We start from the raw sequence: 26,821 nt of genomic DNA, 5'->3' as shown, positions 1-26,821 counted from the left end.
ATGGGGCTGATAGCAGTCAGTGGGATTGATCACTGGGGCTCTTTAAGTCATACTAAAGTCAGTCAGTCACCCAGGCTTAATCGCTGGCTATACTATTAGATATGAATGGCAATTTGAGCTGTCAGTGATGTAATAATGAATGCCTACTTAGTGAGACTTGGCCTTTTTTTTTATTCATGTATTTATTTTATTTACCAGCTCGTGAGGTTACTTTGATTCAAAGTGTTTGTTACTAGTGTAAGTGGCAAAGCAATTTTATCAGTTAGGAATGGAACACTTCTGTCTCTCTTTAATGAGTTTCATTTCCAATGATCTCTTAATTATGTTGGGTTGGTGGAGCGTTAGCCTTTTGTACACTTACACCTCATTGGCCCTCGATCAGCGATGCCCTGTTTGACAAACTGTCTAAATAAGCCACTAACTGCTGGTAATAAACCTTCTCTAATGGGTATCCGCGTTTGCACTCGCAATTAGAAATCATTAAGATGCCTCTTTAGGGGCACACAGCCAAGGCAATTAGCCAACTAGCATAAAGCATTTTTAAGATAAATACTCCAACATGTTGAAAGTTTTATGAGTTCTTTAAAATGTTAAAAAATGATCTCCTTGGCTAGACGGGAAGGAATGGTCACACATTTTATAGATTGTGTAGTCTCTCTCTTTTTTAATTGCTCTTTTTAGAGAACTAAACCTCTGCTTTAGACTGGATAGGTGTCTGTTCTGCAGAGATTCAATCATGCATTTATCATTAACATTTATTGTACTACAGTACATGTAAGGAGCCATATCTAATTGATTACCAAAAATTATCTGACGCTTCAGGACAGTTTAGAGGAAGACAATTCTATCCCATTTGCTTCCACATTGTCTACATCTATACACCTTGTACAGCTAAACATTCTATTGGTGCCACTTGTTTCACCTGCTCCCTGATGTTCTCTCTGTGATATGTCTCAGGTCTTCTTACCCTGCGCGTCCCCAAGGAGACCTCAGGGGAGCACTTTGAAGGGCTCCAGATGCTGACCAGTCTCCTGGGTCCCAACGGCTCCCGCTCACCCAAGCCTCTGTTGGAAGACCTGGGTATGTTGAAGAGTATCCTGCCCCCAGTTTTTCATAAGGTATCTATCTGAATTTCTCCTATCGGATAGGATTAAATGCATAGAAATAGATTAAATAGAATGGACAAATCATTGACTTGAATGGGGACCCCTGTTTTATTCATTCTAATTGTATACATTTAATCTTATGCAATAGGCGAAATCCAGATAGATAACTTTCGAAAAACTGGGCCCTGGTTGATGATACTGTTAGATTAGATTAATTTAGCAGTATGTGGTTGGAAGCCTTATTGATGTTTAAATTAAGCCCAATGAAACTGCTTGAGTAAGCACATCACTGAGAACAGAAAACCCCACTGGATTTAGTCATTGGTGATTTTAGTAATTCAATTTGGCTGAATGGTTTGGTTTCTCAGGAAGACATTGATGCTTTACATTACAGAGGCGTGCAGTGGGAGTGTGAAAAGTGAGGAAGAGGATGATGAAGATGGGTTTGACTGGCAGGTTGAGCAGCAGGTGGACATGGAGACCTCGAAGGAGCAGCTGATAGAACTGCAGAAGTATGGCTTTGGGAATCAGAGGTCCGGAGTTCACTGGACTGCAGGTAAGGTCATTGGCTTGTATGAATAATGTATATGTAACAAAATAACTGTAAAAAAAACTAAAATGTAAAACAAAGTTACTTTTGTCCTCTGAAGAGGTGGATGGGCCAATAATTATTATATATATTTTTAAATAATACAATGACTAGAAATGAGCAGTGGAATGGTTTATTTTGGAATACTAGAAATGAGTAGTGGAATGGTTTCTTTTGGAATCACTGCTAGTAGGTTTAGAATGTGATTGTTATAGTTCACATAAGAAAGGCCAGGAGTTATTCCTGATCATATAAGCAGGAAAACATTACATCAAGTACATCATGTGAAAATCTAATGGAGGATTGTCCAATCAGGAGGAGTTGAGTGATGTCATCGATGTCCGAAACCCAGATAGGACCACAGCGTCAGAGAGGAGACGGGAAAGGCTAGACGCCGAGACGTCCATATTCTGCCATGACCATTACCTACCTGTGAGTTATCCAAAGAATAGGACCCCATAATTTAGTAATTATATGACATTTAACTACTGCACGGATTATATACGTTTTATTACATTATAATCTGTCATGACACCGACCTGTTTGTCTCTGTAGTGCTGACCTGTTTGAAGACGAAATGATCCAGGGTCAGCTGAAGTTCTGCCCATGGTGGTCTGGTCTGAGCACAGACTCCACCCTGCAGGGAGAGGCAGGTGAGCTCATCCTTTCTCTCTCCTCAAAAAGCACTACATGTAAAGGGATAGTTCATCCCCAAATCAGGTGCCAACACTTTACCTTCATTTGATCTTATATCTGTGGTATGCTGTAATTAATATAGTAACCTATAGTTGTAGCTCAGCTCAGACAAAGTAAGATTCCCACCAGCAGGTGGTGTAAAAATACAGACAACAAAGAAGGAACTTGACTTGATAAAGTATGTTAATGTATACGCAATTAGTACTGTTTGTACTAAACATTGTATATTCAGTATTCTAAATAGTTTTTCTGGGTACTGTTAGTTGTGAGGTTGTGCTTTCACAGTAGGTGATAACATTTCACTGGATTGATGATGAGATTGACATTAAGACTACAGAGTTGGTTCTTTAAAGGTAATTTGGAAATGTGTCCCTGTTGTATTGGTTCATTTGGTTGCCGTTGTTTTTAGAATGTATTCTCTCTAGAATAGATCCTCATTTCAGTTCTCAACTGTTAGAGCTTTCCTTAAAATGTATATTTCAACACATTTGCCCTTTTCTTCCCAGCCATCCCACTATCCAGACTCCTATCTATTGCCAGGGAAGGAGAGTTGTGACATAGGTCGAGTGGGAATCTTGCAAATAGTATATATCTCCATTGCCTCACTCTCCCACAAATCCTCTTTCTCTTTATTCTTTCTCTGTCAGTCCATGACATATGAAATTGATGAGTCATTTAAAAGGTGTGATCCAGGGCTGGCTGGTTGGCTAGGCCCCCAGGTTTGTTTGTTTTCTCTTCTTTCTCAGATGAGAGCGATAAGGGTGTATGGAGCCTCACTGCTCCACTGTGAGACAATTCAGTTGTGCCATCCAGCTCACCTAACAGCCTACTTATTCCTCTGCTCCCACCGCCTCAACAAACACATGGCCAGTAGCCACAGCTTAAGTCAGTGCAGGATGTCGTACGGTACACTCGGGAAAGGATTTAGATAAAAACAGATAGCATTATGACAGGAGGGTGCGTTGGGTTGAGAGTGCCAGGATCCCTGTCTGCCTAGCTCTGGAGAGATCACATAATGACCAACAGCCATCAGTCAATGCTACGCAGCACTGATACACAGCCCATTAGCGGCAGGCAAGCAGGAGGAATCCAGCCCTCTAAAGAACATTACATTTCCCTGCAGCTCTGTGGACTCCCTCTTCTCATTCTGCTTTCTGAGATAGAGCACTCAGCCTTCCCCTGCCTGTCGAGTAGAGTGTTGGTCAGCAAATGTTGCTGTTTGCAGTAAAATCTTGATAGCATGCTTAGGATTTTAAATGTTTGATCACATGTCATGTGGGAAGGCTAACTTCTTATGCTTTCACATGTTGACCTTCTTCAGCTTTTTTCCCTCCCTCACCTCCCCTAAGACAAAGATATACAGGTAACTGCCAAAATAAAGGAAGCACCAACAGTGTCTTAATAGGGCGTTGGGCCACAACGAGCCAGAACAGCTTCGATGCACCTCGGCATCTTCCATGAGAAATTCCATCGTTTGTTGTTTTGTTGATTGTGGTGGAAAACTCTGTCTCAGGCGAACCTCCAGAATCTCCCAAAAGTGTTCAGTTGGGTTGAGATCTGGTGACTGAGACAGCAATAGCATATGGTTTACATTGTTTTCATGCTCATCAAACCATTCAGGGACCACTCCTGCCCTGTGGATGGGGGCATTGTCTTCCTATTGGGCCATAGCCATGGTAGCCAAAATAATGCCCAAAATAATTTTTTAAACATGACCCTAAGCATGATGGGATGTTAATTGCTTAATTAACTCAGGAACCACACCTGTGTGGAAGCACCTGTTTTCATTACGCTTTGAATGCCTCATTTGAGTAATGAGACAGTTACCTGTATTTGTCAGCTGACAGATGGGTGTAGGCACTAGTGCTAATGAAGTAGAAACCCCCACCCTGGGCCTGTGTGCCCCCTCTCTCTCCCCTGTGTCGAGGCCAGAGCACTGACAGGCCACAGCTGTCCACTGTGTCCAAATGACCTGAGTGGCCAGGGCTGATCGGACATGACAGCCCTGTCTCGACCTGCAGCACTTCTTATGGCTGGTTTAGTGATTCATCACTATATTCATTGCATTGACTCGCAGGTTCACTGCAGAAAATGAAAATCTCAAACAATTGTGTTTTCAGTTACATTTCAAGGCATGATGTTTGAATATAAGGCAATCAACATAAGCTTTATTAAAGTTTCTGAGGACCCTGTGTGCCCCACATTATTCTGAACTACCAAAGTCATACGTCAGAAGCTCGGGCTAGGGCCATGCCATGGGGCAAACTGCTCAGAAGACTGGAGGAACTATGTCACAAATTCATTTCCATTCATCTTACCCCACCCTCCCTCCCCCCTCACACTTGATTGGCTAGGATCAAGGTTGAGATTAGTGAGTGCCGTGGAGATTGGATACAATTGGATGGAAGATCTAATGGGACATATTATGTCTCTTGGATGGATGGAGCGCTGCGGCTGCATTATGTAGGCCTAGTTAGCTTGTGATTTGACAGTTTAATGGTCAGCAGTAATCCCACATTCATCCTGTTTTAAATACGTAACTCTTTAGTTCAGTTACATGTGGGGAAAAAAACAGGAGTTATAGCTGCTGATGCCCTCTTAAGTCTTAGGCTAGATATCACTGAATGACAATGTGCATGTATACACTTTTTATTGCATCTTGATATATGTTGGACTGTATTAATGCTGTTCTAATAAATAGACAAAGGAACCTGTTTGCCAGCAGCCGTATCCTTTTCCCTGATCATTTAAATGGACCAGGTCAGTGTGTGTTTTCTACACAGAGGCAGACAGCTGGATGTGGGTTAGTGGGGCACAGAGTTTCTCCCCAGGGTCCTGGCTGATCTCCCGGGCGGTAGGGGAGGTGTGGTGGGGGGGAGGTGCGTGTGCTCTGCTTGGCCAGGCTGGGATGCTGCAGCTGCACTGGCGAGGGACTCCGGTACCGTCTGCAGGGATCTAAGCCCTGACGTAATGCAGCAGGAATCCAGTTCCCAGCAGAGCCAAGAGCCCAGTGCAGCCAAGAGGATCATTTGAAACTGCTGCTGCGGTGTGTGGGTCTCTGCGTGCCTGCGCGCTAGCCCACACACCCAGCGCCCCTCTCACATCAGGGGCTCAACATAGGGGCTGTCCCCCCTCCCCACTTGCACCCCACACAACAGGCAAAGGGAAGGATTGCTTTCAGCTGTTCCATAAGCTGCAGAGAAAGTGCTGACTTGAGTCTGTTCTTGCAGATTTTCAGCTTGGTTTTCAGCACTGAAAGTTGCAGATAAAACTTTACCAATATAATTTGGGTCGAAGGGTATCTTGATCAGTTACTGAGGAAGAAACTCATTAGGGACTTGATTCTCTCCAAATGAACTGACAACATAGTAGTGTTCTCCTCCCACACTACAGGACATGGGCTTCCAAATGAATGCATTTGTAAAACAGGTCAGGATGATTAGGCCTTTGTAAAACCCAGTGAGTGTAAGTGTGGACTGTTGTTTTGCAGCAGTGTCCTTCACTGATGATGAGAAAGAGCAACTGAGGAAGTTCACCAACCGTTCCTACTTCCTGGACAAGAAGGCCTGTGTCCAGGTGTGGCTCAGCTTGGTGGACATCATCCTAGCATATTGCTACGAAGTGCGCACTACAGAGGGAGAGCACAATGTGAGTCAACGACCGACAAGAGATTGTCACATTGCAGTTGGACTTGAGTGGCAAATCTCTTCATCCTCCACCATGTCAAAGCTTTAACATGGGCTTACACCAATATCCTGTAGGGATTTTGAGAGCTCAATGTTGTCTTAATGTCACTAACCCCTACTACAGTCCTTTGTGGCACAGATGGAGGTAGACATAAGAGAGTAAAGGTCTACTATGAGAGATTGTCTGGTTAGGAAAACAGAAAGGAAATTCTGCACACTGCTGCTCATGCTCCCAGGTGATATGTATTTATATTAACTGTTGTGTCTTTGGCATCATTAAAGTGAAGACTGTTATTTTATCAAATCAATTCTCTGTAATTATTATTACGTGATTAAACTAATCATGTAAATGTAATTAACTAGGAAGTCGGGGCACCAAGAAAAATCTTCAGATTACAAAGTTATAATTTTCCTAATATAACTTTTCAGATATTTTAATATCTGATCAATTAGTTTTCTAATTAATGAATTATTCTTTACCTCACGTTAGTCTCATTCCAAACATCATAAATTGTTGGTTATCTGCACGAACCCAGCCTTCACTATGAATCATCCATACATCAATTGTCCTAATCGTTTATTTACTAACTAACTAAATAATCACAGAAATGCATAAACAAACAAACAAAGTAGATATGGTTACAAGGAAATGATAGGGGATGTGCCCTAGTGGGCTAAACCGGTATGGTAGACAAAGGGACTGAGAAGGGCGCGAAAGACAAAAGACACTACACAGTTGATAATTATAACAATTGAAATACTAACCCTTTGCACATGAAAGCACACTCATTCGGGAATAATTGCAATCAATATATATATTTACGCTCAGTGTGTCGTCATGATCTCTGTTGGAATCGTCCGTCTTTCTGTTGGAAAGTTAATCTGAACTTCTCTCTCTCTCTCCCATGAAGTCTTTCCTTGTTAGAATGGATACTTCAGAGTCCCATTCAGAAATGTTCTTATAGAATAGTGGTTTCGGCGGTTGTCGGTCTTCGCATTCAGTCAACATAAATTCTAGCTGCAAACTAGTAATTAGTATCGAAGATTTGCTCTTATTCTGTCGGTATCGATAGTCTCAGAGTTGAACCATTTCCACCAGTGTAGCCAATGTTCCACGTGGTTTGGTTAGGAATTCAACAACCGAGGAATGCATGGTCTCTACTCAAACCTTAGCCCTCTCGGTAATCGAGGTACGCTTGGTCTGCAGTGGGCTTCTCCAGATGGGGTTTATATTCGGAACAGCAGAAAAGGGCTGTCTCATGACACCAGATCAATGTCTGTGCTCATGGGGCGGGCCAATGACTTAGTTAAATTTGAAAGGGAATTGGATTCTCTTTCATTAAACAGTTTAAAATCACATTACATAATTTCACAAATAGTTTCATCTTTACTCATTCATTTTATAAAATAATTAGATGCACATTTCATGACGGAGACTCTTGTATAAACAGAGTTATGGTAATGTGGCTGTATTGTCTCTCATGAGGTCACAAATATTAGACAAAATGGACCGGTCATAGCTGGATTCTCCACTGACCGTTTACACATTCTCCAAAACATGGATATTGTTCAGTTCTCAAGTTCTGTGAGGTAGAAGTTCCTTTGTTCTACTGTGAACCCTCTCTCTATACTGCATGAGGGAGAGAGTCTCCTCCAGGAATTTACGACCTGAGATAACAGAACCTGGGTGTAAGAGGGAGAGCGGGGGAAGGCACTCGCTATACCCAAAGAGGGCCACGTCATGACATAACATTTCAACCTTTAGGTCTTCATCAGGCATCCATATCACAGGTGGGGGTGGAAGGTCCTATATATAGGGGCAGGAGGAAACAGGAGGTAAAAAATGTATAACATAGGTTCACAATATTAACATTCAATGTATCAAAATATATGATGGTGGCTACTTTGAAGAATCTAAAATATATTTAGATTTGTTTAATACTTTTTTGGTTACAACATGATTCCATATGTGTTATTTCATAGTTTTGTTGTCTTCACTATTATTCTACAATGTAGAAAATAGTAAAAAAATAAAGAAGGAAAAACCCTTGAATGAGTTGGTGTGTCCAAACTTTTGACTGGTACTGTACAGAATTGGGTCAGACCCAGAGCTGTAATTCTTAGTACTGCCATGAACACATACTTTAGACAGCTACCTGTGAAGTCATCTATGAACGCTCTATTAACATCTGGGGTGTTATGGCCAGATACTCCATAGAGATTCTGGAACAAAGTAGACTTTTCCAGAGATTGTGTTCATCTAAAATAAAGTATCTATAATGGACACTGGAGACTGAGTGTTTAAGAGTGTGTGACCTGGACCTGCCTGTTCTTGGTATCATAGCGTCCTTGCTTATTGTAGACACATGTTGTGTGTTTGACACCTTGATTCTCTGAAGACATTGACCTCTGATCTCTCAATGTATGACTGTAGGTTGAATCACCGTGGACCATCGGAAAACTCAGTGGCACTCTCTGCTGGCTTGAGGTAAGTATTAGGGGGGCAGTCCGTAATTATCATTGATTATACTACAGCATTGTTTAATACTTGTTTCTGATTGGCTATAAGGGCATTCTAGAATGGACATTAAAACCAGATAATGGGGCATTTGGAAAAGATATCGGGACACCTTGCAATAATATGCACCTACACATGCAGACCATACCAGCTACAAAGTTACAGAAAGATAAACCAACAACTGCACAAACTGAAATTGGATACATTGTAAACGGCAGGTCCAAAAAGGAAAAACTTAGCTAACTAGCATTGATTTGTTTTTGCAGAGACATAATCGAACGAACGACTGGGTCGTGTCTCTAGCAACCAAAAGATTAGAAAGTATGAATTTATGAAGTATGAAGATTAGAAAGTATGAACAAACAAAAAAGTATTTCTACCAGTAAATTTCTGATTTCATATTGCTTTCTTTGGCAACTGTGGTATAAGCGGGACAAACACCTCTGTTCTGTACATTACCATGGAAAAATGAACTCTGCAAAGGGACATTCAGAGACTTGTCCCAAAGCCACACCTGCGTTGTCTTGGCTGTGTACTTAGGGTCGTTGTCCTGTTTGAATGTGAATCTTTGCCCCAGTCTGAGGTCCTGAGCGCTCTGGAGCAGGTTTTCATCAAGGATCTCTCTGTTCTTTGCTCCGTTCATCTTTGCCTCGATCCTGACTAGTCTCCCAGTCCCTGCCGCTGAAAAACATCCCCACAGCATGATGCTGCCACCACTGTGCTTCACCGTAGGGATGGTGCCAGGTTTCCTCCAGACGTGACGCTTGGCATTCAGGCCAAAAAGTTCAATCTTGGTTTCATCAGACCAGAGAATCTTGTTTCTCATGGTCTGAGAGTCTTTAGGTGCATTTTGGCAAACTCCAAGTGGGCTGTCATGTGCCTTTTACTGAGCAGTGTCTTCCGTCTGGCCACTCTACCATAAAGACCTGATTTGTGGAGTGCTGCAGAGATGGTTGTCCTTCTGGAAGGTTCTCCCATCTCCACAGAGGAGCTCTGGAGCTCTGTCAGAGTGATCATCAGGTTCTTGCTCACCTCCCTGACCAAGGCCCTTCTCCCCCAATTGCTCAGTTTGGCCGGCCGCCAGCTCTAGGAAGAGTCTTGGTGGTTCCAAACTGGTTCCAAACTTGGTGGTTCCAAACGACACCTGTCGACAACTTCTGGTGAAATTGGAAGGCGCGCAATTCAAATAAATAATCATAAAAATTATGGATATTAAACATCTAGGTACATACAAGTGTCTTAAGAAGCTTAAATTCTTGTTAATCTAACTGCATTGTCCGATTTACAATAGGCTTTACAGCGAAAGCATGCCATGCGATTGTTTGAGGATGGCGTCCCACATCAAAATATTTTTCGACCAGCACAGGCTTCATAAAATCACAAATAGCGATTAAATATTCACTTACTTGCCTCCCGGGTGGTGCAGTGGTCTAAGGCACTGCATCGCAGTACTAGCTGTGCCACCAGATACTCTGGGTTCGAGCCCAGGCTCTGTCGCAGCCGGCCGCGACCGGGAGGCCCATAGGGCGGCGCACAATTGGCCTAGCGTCGTCCGGGTTAGGGAGGGTTTGGTCGGCAGGGATATCCTTGTCTCATCGCGCACTAGTGACTCCTGTGGCGGGCTGGGCGCAGTGCACGCTGACCAGGTCGCTAGCTTTCCGGTGTTTCCGCCAACAGATTGGTGCGGCTGGCTTCCGAGTTGGATGCGCGCTGTGTTAAGAAGCAGTGCGGCTTGGTTGGGTTGTGTTTCGGAGGACGCATGGCTCTCAACCTTCGCCTCTCCCGAGTCCGTATGGGAGTTGCAGCAATGAGACAAGACAGTAACTACTAACAATTGGATACCATGAAATTGGGGAGAAAAAGGGGGTTAAAAAAATAAATAATATTAACTTACTTTTTGAAAATCTTCCTCTGATTTGCAATCCAACGGGTCCCAGCTACAACATGCATGGTCGGTTTGTTAGATAAAATCCTTCTTTATATCCCAAAAAGTCTGTTTAGTTGGCGCCATCGATTTGAGTAATCCACTCGTTCAACATGCAGAGAAAGGAATCCAAAAAGCTACTCTTAAACTTGAATCCTCAGGTACCCTAAAATGTAATTAAACTATAATATTTCATATGGAAAGAAGTATGTTCAATAGGAAAGTAAAATTAGCAGGTGCGTGTCCTCTTCGTCATGCGCACACAGACTGATTTCCAACTCTGACTCCCAGTACTAAAACTCAAAATTCTTCCTCGTTTGGGAATAAACAAGTCTGAAACCTTGAACAAAGACTGTTGACATCTAGTGGACGCCATAGGAATTGCAATCTGGGAGCTGGAATTGCATATGCCCCATAGCTTTCCATTGTAAGGGAATGGGCTCTCAAAGAAAATAAAAATAATTCTGGTTGGTTTTTCTTTGGATTTTCTCCTACCATATCAATTGTGTTATAGTCTCATACATTATTTTAACATTTCTACAAACTTCAAAGTGTTTTCTATCCAATGGTACCAATTATTGGGCATGTCAGTCAGACAGGAAGTGGAGAAAAATAGACCCTACCCTGAAGAATTATGTAAATAAGGTATATCAGTGTTTTATTTTGAATACATTTGCTAAAATTTCTAAAAACCTGTTTTTGTTTTGTCATTATGGTGCATTGTGTGTGGATTGCTGAGTTTAAAAAAAATGTAATCCATTTTAGAATACGGCTATAACGTAACAAAATGTGAAAAAAGTCAAGGAGTCTGAGTACTTTCCGAAGGCACTGTATATATCCACTGATTGTCATCTCCTACTGGTACACTGGTAGCGCATTGTTTTAGGAGAAGAAGAGGCGGCCAGGTTAAAGATATGATGACAGATTGGTTCCTCTTAGACCAGTGTGTGTGTGCATGTGTGGCTTGAGTGCATCAGAGTGTAGGTACAATAGGAGTATTAGGGTGTGCCCCGGGGCTGTGAACAAGCTCAGGTGTGTTTCCCCAACTGGCAAACAGACGAGTGGGGTGCGAGGTGGCCGTCTGCTCCCTGATCAATGGCGTGTGTGTGTGAAGGCACCAGAGGACGAAGAAGGACGTGTGTGTGCGGCTTATCTTAAACCTTTCCCTGTGAACCTGACAGTGAGGGCTGGTAATCGGACGCCTGAGAGATAGCAGTTTGGCCATAATGGTGATAATGGAGGAAGTGGTAATCTAATGACATCCTGCAGCTGCCTGAAAGCCCTCATCAGTAGAGCTGTCTGCCTGGGAGAGACTGACGGGACCCCATCTCTCATCCACTCTGTCGCTCATCCACTCTGTCTCTCAGCCGCTCTGTCACTCACTCTCTCTCATCCACTCTCTTCCTCATTCTCTCTCTCGAACCCTCTACTTTACCAAGTCTCTTTTCCCGTCTCTCTATTTAACTATCCCCTCCCTTTCTAGATCTCTCTCTCTTTTCCCATTTCTCTATTTAACTATCCCCTCCCTTAGTATTGCTCTCTCTATTTTCCAGTTTCTCTATGTATTTAACTATCCCTTCCCTTTCTATCTCTCTTTTCTCCATTTCTCTCAATCTTTTCACTGTTTCCCTTTCTTTGTCTTTCCCTTTTATTCTTGTCCTCCGTCCCGTCTAACTCTCACCCCCCCCCCTCCATCTGCTAGCTGTTAAACAGCCTCTTAACCGGACAGACAGGGTTGGTGTAGCCGTTAACCCTTTACACTCGTAGCTCTGGCTCTGTGCTTCACAGCGCTGTATGGGTTTTGACTGACAGCCGTTCTGAAATTGAGTACCGCACGACAAGAAGTTGCCACAATCCCTCCTGTAGGGTTTTTACGGTTATGAAAGTCCTGGAAAAGTAATGGAATTTAAAAATGTGTGTTTTCCAGGTCTGGAAAAGTTTTGGAAAATGATATAGTCCGAAAAGTTTGGGAAAAGTAATGGAAATAAATTAAATAATTTCTGTTATTGTAATTTCTTTAGGCACAGTTTTTAAATATCTGATCAATCAAATACAAATCTACATATCAGCCAGGATTGGAATGACACTTTAGCACGTCTGTGTTTGCGCGCATCACCTGCATGTGTGCGAGACAGCTGTTGCTCAAGGAGAGAAAGTCAGACATTGCAGCAGCAGGTATGCTTAGCCTATAAAATATGATTGAGAACAGACTAACTAGGTAGCCAGTTCAAATCATAAACTGAGTATAGCAAACATTAGGAACACCTTCCTAATATTGAGTTCAACTCCCCTTTGCCCTCAGAACAGCCTGAATTTGTTGGGGAATGGTCTCTACAAGGTGTCAAAGTGTTCAAGAGGGTGCTGGTTCATGTTGACACCAATGCTTCCCACAGTTGTGTCAAGTTGGCTGGATGTCCTTTGGGTAGTGGACGATTCTTGATACACATGGGAAACTGTTGAGCATGAAAAACCCAACAGCGTTGCTGTTCTTGACACAAACCAGTGCGCCTGGCACCTACTACCATACCTTGTTCAAAGACACTTAAAACTTTTGTCTTGCCCATTCACCCTCTGAAGGACACACAATCACAATGTCTCCATTGTCTCAAGGTTTAAAAATATTTATAATTATTTAACCTGCTTCCTCCACTTCAATTACACTGATTTGAAGTGAATTTAACAAGTTACATCAATAAGGGATCATAGCTTTCACCTGGATTCACCTGGTCAGTCTATCACCTGAAAAGAGCAGGTGTTCTTAATGTTTTGTATACTCAGTGTATCTTGTACCCTCTAGTAACTGTTTTAGGCCTGACCCCATTTAGTCGACTGGTTGATTGTTTGGTTGGTTGTTAGGCTGCTGGTCGACCAAGATTCTTTTGATCCAGCAGTGGCAAATATATAAAAAAAATGTTATGGCACATGAGACACGTCTGATTCATGCCTGTCTGAGTGGACTAATCCATTGCGGAGACCGCGAAGATGGCACACCAGTATCACCAGTAGTACATTTATCGTTAATTACCAGAATTTATCATCTACAATGTTTGTTTGGTTACGGTGATTTCTGTTAATGCATTCAATATATTATTATTATTACAGTCTTACCATTCTCGTTGTACAAGTGGACACGTTTTGCAGAGTGCACAACCTAGCCTGTACTTGTGAGAAGTTTTGGTTAATTTCATTCCATTAAGGAGTTGTCAATTTATTCATTACCGTTTGTTTAGAGTGCTCCTGTCAATCTCGCGCAAATCTAGGCTTATAAATGTGGCCATCTGTGGATCTGATACTTTTTCTGATTGTCTTAACTCCCCATCACTGTGTAACTTCTGAAAGTAGTTTTGCGTTCGCCTCAAACAGCAAGTAAACAAAATCAGTTTTTACATCCATTGAGAATGACAATAGTCCACTCAGCAGGGAAGGGGAAAAAAAGGTCATGCTCTGATCCAGTGGAAACGTCATAAAAAAGACCTATCTGATTACTTCTTATCCCTTGCTCAAATAGCTTAGAGCTCTGTCTGTCTGTCAGGAGCTCACTGGCACAGGAAACTCTGAGGGCCCAGAATATTTTAGACAATGTTGCAAGTTTGCTAGCACAAGCTTCAGCCAGACTAAGTTAATAGTTGATACAATGTTTCAAGTTCTTTGCAGACAGGCCATGCGTAGCCTATGTGATTTATAGGATATATATTTTAATCAATACATTTTCTACTGGCGGGCTGCAAGGTTTTTATTTGTTGCCGCTATGTAGGCTATTTTTACATTTTGCCAATGGCAATAGAAGTTACTTTTAGATTTGTAACATTTTCATTTAGATAGAATTTTGATTAACCATTGATTTAGTAGATATGAAGACTTTATTATACATGAAATTAAACTGTTGCACGAAAATGTGCATATGAAAATCATAACTGGCACGCAGATCAGTAGAAATTGTACGATAACTTGACACTCCAAATGGAAAAGATTGCAGACCATTGGTGTAGCCTATTTCCGTCAACTTCAAGAGTGTAAAGGCAGAGGAGAGTGGGGTAGGGAACAGGTTTATTTCTTCTGGTTAGTCTATATTGATCTCTGGCTCCTTCAGTAATTTGTGTCTTAATTTTTAATTGTAGTACTTAAAGCATTACACAAGCTCAGAAGTCTACATATATTTTATTCAAACATAGGGTGTGTGTATATGGAAAAATACAAGTTAAAAAATGTCAACCAATCGATTGGTCGAAAAAACAGACAACTCTTGGTCAACCAAACATTTTTTAGTCGGGGACAGCCCTAAACTGTTTAGCTATTGTTATCATGTATTAATGTTTTCGTCATGAAATGTCCTCAAAAACTTTCCACCAACAATCGCGAATAAGGCCATACGAAGTTGATTTACTTTTTGAACTATTCATATGATTAATTTAACAGATTATTTTTGACGAAATTAACGATTCACTTCGCCATTGTATTAGTTGAGATTCGGTTTAATTGCAGTGAATGGAATCATGTAAATCAAAATAATAATTTGAATCATGAACAGGGGAAAATATTTGATGTAGCCTTTCTTTTGGATTATGTAGCTTCAAAACTTGTTTTGTAAATACTTCCAATCTATTTGGGCATCCATTATATGGGACGTTGCAACTCAATAGATGCTGGTCAGCCTGCAAAGTAAACACTAAAGTTAGCTACTGTAGCTAAGATAAGTATGACTAACTTGAAAAAAGTATGTTTCCTGAAGAAAATGTGTGGGGTTGCTTCAGCTGAATAAAAAGATTTGTAGCATACCATAGCCATTTGATATTTTAATATATTGAATGTGCAAATTATTTAAAAAGGCATAAAACGTGTTTGGTTTTAATTTTGTATATACATCAGGGTGGTCAACCATCCTCCGGGAGAGCTAATGGTTGTGCAGGCTTTTATTCCAGTCCCCTTCTAAAACACCACATTTTCGAAATGACCTGCTTAACCGGACCTTGATAAACTGGCTCTGATGTGTTTGAGCAGAGCTTGATCAAAAGCCTGCACACCCAGTAGCTCTCCAGACTGAGGGTTGACCACATGTGTTTGATACAGTTGCCTAACAGCTATTCTATTTTGTGGGGGGTTAAGTGCCTTGCACAATGACAAGAAATGGTACATGGGATCAGAGAGCAGCCTTCCAGCATTGGTTAAAAGTCATGGAAAAAAATTGTATGATCCCTGCAGTAATTGGGCAACTTATGCACATTTCTTGTCTGAATGAGGTAAAGGCTGTAAATGAAGAGGACTATGTGTTTTAAGTTTTAGACTTTGATGTCATACTAGCAAGCTAAACACCCCTGAGTCCAAATGTGCATTTCCAAATCATAAAACTCATGTCTTAGAGTGTCAACATTTCTGAACACTATGTTTGATGTACAGTTACAAGATGACATGGTGTCACACCCTTGGTTTGTTTATTGTAACGAAAATTTGCCAGCACACACACCTGAATGCACTCATGTCTCCTTTCTATGCGCAACAAAATTACTATCTGTTTCTCTGAATTACCTTGTGAAAGCCTAACACTGTAAGATAATATTTTATTACTTAGCTAGTCATGCTGGCAATAGAACAAGCTTTAAAATCATGCCCGCTTGACCCAGATTGCGATTTATAATTGTCACGACTTCCACCGAAGTCGGTTCCTCTCCTTGTTTGGGCGGCGTTCGGCGGTCGGCGTCACCGGTCTTCTAGCCATCGTTGATCCACTTTTCATTTTCCATTTGTTTTGTCTTGTTTTCCTACACACCTGGTTCTCATTTCCCTCATTAAGTGTTGTGTATTTAACCCTCTGTTCCCCCCATGTCTTTGTGTGGAATTGTTTGTTGTTTCGTGTATGTACACGCTAAACTGGTTTGCGCTGGGTTATGTCAACCCATATTGTGTTTAGTGTTCTTAGTGCCGTGTGTTTGTTCGCCGAAATAAAAGGCTCCTTTGGCTACCCAACTTCTGCTCTCCTGCGCCTGACTCCCTTACAGCCAGTTACGCATACCTAACAATAATGGACCGTTTTTGGATTGTGTAAACGACAACAGTAATCGTGTGATGGCGGGGATGCAGAGTTGTGTTCCAAACTAACCAACTAAAAGTGTGCTTGTTCTAGTTACTTAACGGCACAGCTAGGAGAGCTTGAAAATAACTTTATAGTTGAAGACTTCTTTGAGTCATAAAAGTACATTGAAATTGCTTAGGAACTGTACACACTTTGAAGAGGTGTGTGGCCACTTGTAGACACCAGTTAGACCTCTCACTTAAACGCTGTAATTTGTTATTTTATGTTGCACCTACTCCACATTCTTCAGGAATAGTCTTATCATGTTACTGAATGTATCCAGAGTATTTTCAGATTTTGTTATCAACAAATGCGGCAAATTACAATAAATGTGAAGTGCACATAAAATGAAGTGTTATGTTTTGGATTCAGTCTTGTGGCAGGTGAACTGTTGTGTCCTCACAATTTCCCATTATCTCCAAACTGTTCTCTTTCAATTGCTACCATGGTTATGCATTTCATATTTCTTCTGTAAGAAACATTTCAGTTTATCCCTGTCCATATAGGCCAATTCCTACTGGCGTAAAGGGTTAACCAACCTCCTAACCATTCAGACTGGGTTAGCGTAGCTGTTAACAAGCCTCCTAACCATTCAGACAGGGTTGGCGTAGCTGTTAACAAACCTCCTAACCATTCACAGGGTTGGCCTAGCTGTTAACAAGCCTCCTAATGTTAATGTTGCGACAGTTCGTTTCTGGTAACAGAACAAAATAGTCAGCACATAGTAACTTCTGATTTAGCTGTACTTTAATTAATGCAAACACGTGCGTGGTATATGTGTGGTTCGTATATATACGGTCTCGCTGTTTTACCTCGCAGGGCAAAACAGAGAAGAGAGCGACACATCCAATTGTTCTCTCTTTTATACTGAGAGATCCTCCTCTCCACCCTCTCCGAGCTGGGCATCTCCGGCACCGCGCACGCTTGGATTGCGTCCTACCTGACAGGTCGCTCCTACCAGGTGGCGTGGCGAGAATCTGTCTCCGCACCACGTGCTCTCACCACTGGTGTCCCCCAGGGCTCTGTTCTTGGCCCACTCCTATTCTCGCTATACACCAAGTCACTTGGCTCTGTCATATCCTCACATGGTCTCTCATATCATTGCTATGCAGATGACACACAATTAATCTTCTCCTTTCCCCCTTCTGACAACCAGGTGGCGAATCGCATTTCTGCATGTCTGGCAGACATATCAGTGTGGATGACGGATCACCACCTCAAGCTGAACCTCGGCAAGACGGAGCTGCTCTTCCTCCCGGGGAAGGACTGCCCGTTCCATGATCTCGCCATCACGGTTGACAACTCCCTTGTGTCCTCCTCCCAGAGTGCTAAGAGCCTTGGCGTGACCCTGGACAACACCCTGTCGTTCTCCACCAACATCAAGGCGGTGACCCGATCCTGTAGGTTCATGCTCTACAACATTCGCAGAGTACGACCCTGCCTCACACAGGAAGCGGCGCAGGTCCTAATCCAGGCACTTGTCATCTCCCGTCTGGATTACTGCAACTCGCTGTTGGCTGGGCTCCCTGCCTGTGCCATTAAACCCCTACAACTCATCCAGAACGCCGCAGCCCGTCTGGTGTTCAACCTTCCCAAGTTCTCTCACGTCACCCCGCTCCTCCGCTCTCTCCACTGGCTTCCAGTCGAAGCTCGCATCCGCTACAAGACCATGGTGCTTGCCTACGGAGCTGTGAGGGGAACGGCACCTCCGTACCTTCAGGCTCTGATCAGGCCCTACACCCAAACAAGGGCACTCCGTTCATCCACCTCTGGCCTGCTCGCCTCCCTACCTCTGAGGAAGCACAGTTCCCGCTCAGCCCAGTCAAAACTGTTCGCTGCTCTGGCACCCCAATGGTGGAACAAGCTCCCTCACGACGCCAGGACAGCGGAGTCAATCACCACCTTCCGGAGACACCTGAAACCCCACCTCTTCAAGGAATACCTGGGATAGGATAAAGTAATCCTTCTAACCCCCCCTTAAAAGATTTAGATGCACTATTGTAAAGTGGTTGTTCCACTGGATATTATAGGTGAATGCACCAATTTGTAAGTCGCTCTGGATAAGAGCGTCTGCTAAATGACTAAAATGTAAAATGTAAAATGTAGATATTTCCCGCTCAATGCTGGCCTGTCCGAGGGAGGAGGAGCGTGGTTTAAACTTGCTCCTCCTGTCGTCGGCGTGCAGGCTGATCCCAGCGTCGTGACGCACTTCCTGTTGCCGGTTGTAGTTCTTCTTGTCTTCAACAGTTGATTTACTCGTAGTTTATGTACTTAGCATTGTAACATAGCTTCCATAGTATATTATATAAGTTATGCATACAAATAGCCAGTTCAACCCTAACACTAACCATTCAGACAGGGTTGGCGTAGCTGTTAACAAGCCTCCTAACCATTCAGACAGGGTTGGCGTAGCTGTTAACAAGCCTCCTAACCATTCAGACAGGGTTGGCGTAGCTGTTCACAAACCTCCTAACCATTCACAGGGTTGGCGTAGCTGTTAACAAGCCTCCTAACCATTCAGACAGGGTTGGCGTAGCTGTTAACAAGCCTCCTAACCATTCAGACAGGGTTGGCGTAGCTGTTAACAAACCTCCTAACCATTCAGACAGGGTTGGCGTAGCTGTTAACAAGCCTCCTAACCATTCGTACAGGGTTGGCGTAGCTGTTAACAAACCTCCTAACCATTCAGACAGGGTTGGTGTAGCTGTTAACAAGCCTCCTAACCATTCGTATAGGGTTGGCGTAGCTGTTAACAAGCCTCCTAACCGTTCAGACAGGGTTGGCGTAGCTGTTAACAAGCCTCCTAACCATTCAAACAGGGTTGGCATAGCTGTTAACAAGCCTCCTAACCATTCAGACAGGGTTGGTGTAGCTGTTAACAAGCCTCCTAACCATTCGTACAGGGTTGGCGTAGCTGTTAACCGGCCTCCTAACCATTCAGACAGGGTTGGCATAGCTGTTAACAAGCCTCCTAACCATTCAGACAGGGTTGGCGTAGCTGTTAACAAACCTCCTAACCATTCAGACAGGGTTGGTGTAGCTGTTAACAAGCCTCCTAACCATTCGTACAGGGTTGGCGTAGCTGTTAACAAGCCTCCTAACCGTTCAGACAGGGTTGGCGTAGCTGTTAACAAGCCTCCTAACCATTCAGACAGGGTTGGCATAGCTGTTAACCAGCCTCCTAACCATTCAGACAGGGTTGGTGGTTGGTGTGCAGCTGAGTCTTATTTACAGCCAGGCTGCTAAACAGCCCCGAGGGAGAGGGGATGAGCCCTGATGACATGCAAGGAGATTGCGCTCAGAGAAAGGGACCGTCTTAACAAGCCAGAGAGGATGAATAAAAAAGGAAAGCAGAGGGTTCTCTCTCAGCTCTTTTGTCCACCGATGCAGAAAAAAGCCTTGAGCTGAAAAAGTGATTAAGGACCACCAACAATTAAAGGCTGCGGCTGCAGAAGGTGTTTAAGAGTTCCTTGCCTATTTCCCCCTCTATAAAAGGGAAGTTGTTAGTTTACCAAAGAGTGCAATTAGGAGTGGGCAAGCCTGCTTAGTGCTGGGGGGAAGGAGGAAAGCAAGAGGCTGCTGAGCCAAACATTTTAAGATGAAGTCCCTTACTCTTCTTTTGTAAGGTTTCCCTTTTTGAATGTCTAGTGTCTGGCCATGATGAAAATGCAGCATGTCTTTGTTTGTTTTCTTTCAGACTTACAGCTCATTGCAGAAGGTCCTTGTGGCCTTCAGGAGGAGGGTGTTGTTGCCTGCTTTACAGGCACTTTGCCCTGGTCTCTGCAGCCATGCAGGATGCAGCTCGGATCCTCCAGTCAGGTGAGTCTAGACTAGATGATGCCCTCTGTGACCATTCAACCCTGCCATGAGGCTGCCGTGCACCTCCACACCTTAGTGGCCCGTTTGTGCACGCTGGTTAGAGCAGTATTGGCGGCCTCAGTGTCATGCCCAAATAATAAAGGCCTCAATATGGCCTCGTCTACCCCCAATTAATGTGATAGCATAGTTATGCTTAATTTGAAAGCATTGATTTAGTACCACTCTCTTTACTCTGACCAATGTTTTGATGGGAAATTATGTGGTTTAATGCATTTCTGTCGGAAGGCAAAGCCTGCCTGGTAGCTGTGGGCTGCAGCTTGTCTGTTCAATGCTTTGGAGACTGACAGAAAGACTGCTTTACAGCTAACATGCACCCAAATTCATACATCACTATAGCACCACAGGCAGAGCAGAGCAGCCCGTATACAAGCAGAATACTTCCTGCTCAAAACAGTGCACTGAATAAAGTATCTAGAGCAAGGCCTCTCATTTGTGCTGCAGTATAGCATATGTGTAAAAGAAACCTCTCCAACAGAGTTGTCTGTCTGATTCAACCTCTCCAAGCAGGAAGTGTGTTTTTGTTCCATACGGACTCAAACTGTTGACTTTGATATCTCCCAGCACAAAGTAATCTTTAAATCAAAGCCCCGCGGGTAGGTAGATGAAGGCTCTGCCGTGTCAACACATTTAGGATGTCTGTGGAGTGAGATTATCCAGTTTGTGATGATTTGAACGCTCGTCAATGTCTGCAAATTAAAGGTTATTTTAAGCTCCAGATTAGCATTTTTCCGCATCTCATTAGGTAAGGAGATGAGTTGATCAGATGACTGGGAGAATCAGAGAATCCCACTTAGTCACTGTGAAGTAAGCCTCCTTGTACTAGACTGCACTATCTACCTTAATTCTTTAGAAACAAACACACAACCTGTTACAATGGACCGTTTCACTCTCTCTCCTGACGATAGACATTTGTTAATAAACAGTCACATACCCAGTTGTTTCTGTGCTGGAAAATGCAACCAAGCCTAACTGATGATATTAGTCTAAGCAGGCCAACAACAGCAAATGCGTCTCTTCATTTGAATGAGTTTCCCTCTGCAAATTCAACAACATTTTGTTCAGGCCTGTAATTGTCTTTATTTCCGTGCAGAAGCATCAGGTGAGTGAGAGAGTGAGTGTGGGTAATAAGGCTCTCGTTGATAAACTGTAAAGCTACAGTAATGCAGCCTGGCTGGTGTACGTCTGAGAGGGCACCACACGTTTCCTCCCAGCATTACTGCGCACAGCTAATTCATTTGTCAGGATAAGGCAAGTGAAAATGTGTGCTCTAATTTGAGGCACTTAATTTAAACGGCCGTGAAAGCAAACTTTGGTAGATATTAGGAAAACAAACTAATTAATGTCTTGGGGGAGCGGCAGGTTAAGACCTTGAAGGAAATGTTATCCTGGGGGTAAATATTTGAACTGCCCTCTGCCAGGGCAGACTGGGATAAAAATTCAGCCCTGGCATTTCAGCCTCACTGCGCGCGGTGTCTGTCTGTCTGTCTGTCTGTCTGTCTGTCTGTCTGTCTGTCTGTCTGTCTGTCTGTCTGTCTGTCTGTCTGTCTGTCTGTCTGTCTGTCTGTCTGTCTGTCTGTCTGTCTGTCTGTCTGTCTGTCTGTCTGTCTGTCTGTCTGTCTGTCTACTTTTCCTTGTTCTCCTCTGTTGGTACTCTATCTGTGTCAGTCACTCCGTCTGTCACTACTAAGTGTTAATTGCTATTATATATAGAGCCAACATATTCAGGAACTGGCAGTACATCAAATCCACTACACTCACCTCTGAGCTGTCTCTGCTAAGTCTAGCATCCATTCCCACAGACCAGGGGATCACATTAACTCTGCTGGGCCCAGCAACATCCTAGTTGTGAATGAAGAAAGATGACTCGATAAATGCCTAAAAGATGACCATTGGCTCATAATGCCTTATGAAAGCCTAACTACTTATATTGCAAATATAAGTGCCTGGCTATCATTGTCACGTCCTGACCAGTAAAAGGGGTTATTTGTTATTGTAGTTTTGGTCAGGGCGTGGCAGGGGGTGTTTGTTTTGTGTGTTTCGGGGTTTTGTGGTTTATGTTCTACATTTTCTATTTCTATGTGTTTATCTATGTCACGTCCTGACCAGTAAGGGGTTATTTGTTCTTATAGTTTGGTCAGGACGTGGCAGGGGGTATTTGTTTTATGTGGTTTAGGGTGTGTTTGTGTATGTGTTCATGTAAAGGGGGTATTTGCTTTATATGGTTCGGGGTGGTTATGTATGTAGAGGGGTATTTGATTTATTAGTCCAGGGTTTTGGTTATTATTCTATGTTAGTTTAGTTCTATGTTCAGTCTAGTCATTTGTATTTCTATGTTTAGTTAATTGGTGTTGGGGCCTTCAGTTGGAGGCAGCTGTCTATCGTTGCCTCTGATTGAAGGTCCTATATTTAGGAGTGTGTTTGTCATGGGATTTTGTGGGAGATTGTTGCTGTGTATAGCTTTGTGCCTTACCGGCCTGTTCTTTGTTGTCGTGTTTTGTATACGTGTTTGTTTTGGTTTTTCCTTCTTTATCCTTTAATAAAAGAAGATGAGTATACATTTTCCCGCTGCGTCTTGGTCTAAACCCTACGACAACCGTGACAATCTAGTTTTTCTATTTCTATGTTTGGGTTTTGGTAGGACCTCCAATTAGAGGCAGCTGGTTGTCGTTGACTCTAATTGGAGGCCATTTCTAGTTGGGTTAGTTTTCTCTTGTGTTTTGTGGGTGGTTGTTTCCGGTATAGTCTGTGCACCTTACTGGACTGTTTTCGTCGTTTGTTTTGTTTAAGTGTTTTTTCTTTATTAAAATAAAGAAGATGATCAATATACCCGCTGCATTTTGGTCCGCTCCTTACGACGCCCGTGACAATCATACATGTCCCCCCCTATCCTAACGGTTAATGTGTCAGTGTGTGTGTGTCTCTCACTCGGTCTCTGTTTTTTCCCTACATCCACTATACTTGATGGCTGCAGCAGCAGATGTCTGTGCTGCTGTGCCTATCATCACTGGGACTAGAAGACCAGGGGACCACACTGCCTGTGCTGGGCCCAGCAACCCCCTACCTGCCAGTTGATTGATATTTTGGCTCAGTATTATATATTACAAACCATTTGCTCATCATTTATTAATCATTACTCCCACGTTTGTAAATGTTAGTAAGCTAGTTATTCACACATGTATATATATATTTCCTTTAACATCCTGTGTTTGCTTCTGTGAGAAATTACACTGGTCACTCAAAACATTTATAAAGTATTTATAAAATATAAATAGCACTCATTTTAGATTAGGGACTGCAAAAAGACCTTACGAATGATTAGTAAATGGTTTATTACTGTGAGCGTAATGATTAATAAATGGTGAACACACAATTTATAAATGCCTTATGTTTAATTACGGATTCTTAAAGTGTTACCCATCCTAGTTGTAAAAGAATAAACACATATTTGACAAAGAACAAAATCACTGAATAAATGCCTCGTAGATGACCACTGAGGTAATATAATACCTTAGAACAGCCTAACTACATATTTCAAATTAGTGCATATCAAGTGTTCCCCCCTGCCCACTTAGTGTTTAAATATTAGGCTACATATAATTCAATAGAAGAAAACAGAGAGAGAGAAGGAGAAAGAGAGACTGACAGTTCCTTAATGGTTTGGCTGTATAAGATAGTCATTGGCTACATTAAGGAACTGTCAGTCTCTCTCTCCTTCACGCTCTCTGTTTTCTTCTATTGAATTTAGTATACAACCTTCTGTGTTTGTCAAGGAATGAAGCCGGGACTAGTTTATGTGAATGGATTTCCAGCTTTGTGCTCAGTTTGACAGTTCTGCGCGTGTATGCATATCTTTCTGCCAAGAAGTGATGGACCTTTCAGCAAATTAAATAAGCTGGAGATAGGAGGGACTTTCCAGCCTTCATTGGCAGTGGCTATGTAATGTAATCTGACACCAAAGTCACTTGTTACTACAGCTCATAAACCCTGAAGAGACAGATTCAGAAGCGATTAAACATTGATCAAACAATGAAAATACACAGACAGTCCCCGAATAGACCATTATTGTAATACATGTGTTAAGTAAAAAATATTTGTGTTTAGTAAAAAGCACTGTATAAATGTCTAGTAGATAGCTATTGCTTTACCTACTGTATGTGTTATAAAGGCCAATCTCACTACTTGTTAGGCTATATTGCAAGTAGCCTAGTGTGTAAATGTTCACCCGAATCCCCCTTTCCTAATTAGCCTATATTTCATACAATATACAACCAAAATATTAGGCCTATCTGTGTCAGTGTGCGTTAGTGAGTGTGTCCGTCTGTTTTCTTCCTACCTCGACTGCACCACAGCAGCTGATCTGTCATTTCTCACAGACAAAGTACATGGACCAGCAGAGCCAGAACTTTTTGCAAAGAAGTAGGTGTCTGTTTTGACTGAGTGACTGGCAGAGAGAGAGCGGTTCTCATACTCTTTGATGATGCGCGTTTAAATTGTATGTGAATTTGCGCCACCTCAGCTCAGCCAATCAGAAAACCGGGCCGCCCCATCTTGGGAGTGAGTCCGGCCGTTGCCCACTAGCCAGCCAAATGCTCAATATACACTGAGTGTACAAAACATTAAGGACCCCCACACCCCCCTTTTGCCGCCAGAACAGCCTCAATTCGTCAGGGTATGGACTCTACAAGGTGTAGAAAGCATTCCACAGGGATGCTGGCCCATGTTGACTCCAATGCTTCCCACAATTGTGTCAAGTTGGCTGGATGTCCTTTGGGTGGTGGACCATTCTTGATACACACGGTAAACTGTTGAGCATGAAAAACCCAGTAGCGTTGCAGTTCTTGACACAACAGTGCACCTGGCACCTACTACCATACCCCATTCAAAGGCACTTAAATCTGTTGTCTTGCCCATTCACCCTCTGAATGGCACACACAATCCAGGTCTCAATTGTCTCAAGGCTTAAAAATCCTTCTTTAACCTGTCTCCTACCCTACACTGATTGAAGTGGATTTAACAAGTGACATCAATAAGGGACCATAAATTTCACCTGGATTTACCTGGTCAGTCTAGGTAATGAAAAGAGCAGATGTTCTTAATGTTTTGTACACTCAGTGTAGATGATTATGACAACAGAGAAAAGGTGCAAAGGTCATAGAAAAAACATGGCCATGGGCTGCCGGCTGTGTCCATTATTTTTGTATTTATATATATATTTCGGTCAATTTCGACCACCCAACCCAAATAACAAATAAAAGATGGTCCTTCTGGCAGCACGGACGCTTATTCTCAAGGAACTCATCCAGCTGCCTGCTAAGTGGCTGCAACCAATGGGCTGCCAGGCAGGGAGAGATGGGTAAAGAGGGTGTAGCACGACTGCCGTCGTGTAGCTGACAGAAGGACCCACTGGAGTTGACTGTCGCACTAGCCTATACTGAGCAGGAAATGTTCCGTAATTAGTGTAGCTAAACTCACATTTCTCTGTCATGTTTTTAATTGAGCCTTTTCCCTTGGCTTTTTAACATTTAGCTGAAATTTAGCAGTCACTCTACTTCAATTTGGCACTAAAGTCTTCAGTTATCTTATACAGTATGTGCAGCTGTGTGTTGCCTATGCTCTCTTGTCACTTTGCCATGATGGATGTTAGGGGGCAGTGCCCCTGTGGCAGCTGTGTTGCTGTGCCCATGCACATCCCTCCCGGGCCTGCCTGCCTGCCTGTCTGTCTGACCCGATCCAGGCCTCACCACTGGGCTCGCCAGCAACATGATCAACTGGCTGAACTTGTCATCAGAGTGTAAAACAGACGAGTGCAGGATTCATTGTGTCGCACGGCTCTCTCCCTCCCAGGCTGTCTCCCTCCCAGGCTAGCTCTTCAGGCTGGAGAGAAATGTAAAACCGTGAGTTTTGGAGCAGGGAGACAAGAGCTGTGTCTCTGTACTCTGCGTCCTGGCCCTGGAGTTGGAAGCTGAGCTCTCTCTCTCTCTGCTCTCTCTGTAAGACAGCTCATATTCTAAATGAAAACTAAAATGTTTGTGTAAGGTTTTCCTCAGAGTGAGTGTTCTGTTTGTTTTGAAAAGAACAGAATGTCTCTGGTTACTGTGAGCCAATCCTGGAGGTGGATGCTGGACAGAAGGATTGTATCTAGACCTCAGTGCTCTGCAACGAGCCAATTGCGTCCCACCAAGGGACAATTTATATGCTTGGGTTGAGCAAGGGATTTTGTGGCAGCGAATGTAAAGGATCTAACTTGGCTCCCTTCAGGTGTGTGTCTTTTTGTAATGGTACACTTTGAGGGAAATCAGGCCAAATAAATGAGTTCCTAAACTGTTATGAAATGAACCGTTTGGATTATCTAGGGC

The 26,821-nt window shown here is 42.9% G+C and overlaps 1 pseudogene; it reads left to right on the top strand.

The window, feature by feature from the left end:
- LOC106565924 (protein SHQ1 homolog) overlaps positions 1 to 26,821 on the top strand; it is a 50,610-nt pseudogene continuing 23,789 nt past the window's right edge.

Source organism: Salmo salar, chromosome 12 (assembly GCF_965601325.2).
Source record: "Salmo salar chromosome 12, fSalSal1, whole genome shotgun sequence".
Classification (NCBI taxonomy): Eukaryota; Metazoa; Chordata; class Actinopteri; order Salmoniformes; family Salmonidae; genus Salmo; species Salmo salar.
This window is presented reverse-complemented; position numbering and strand designations above follow the sequence as displayed.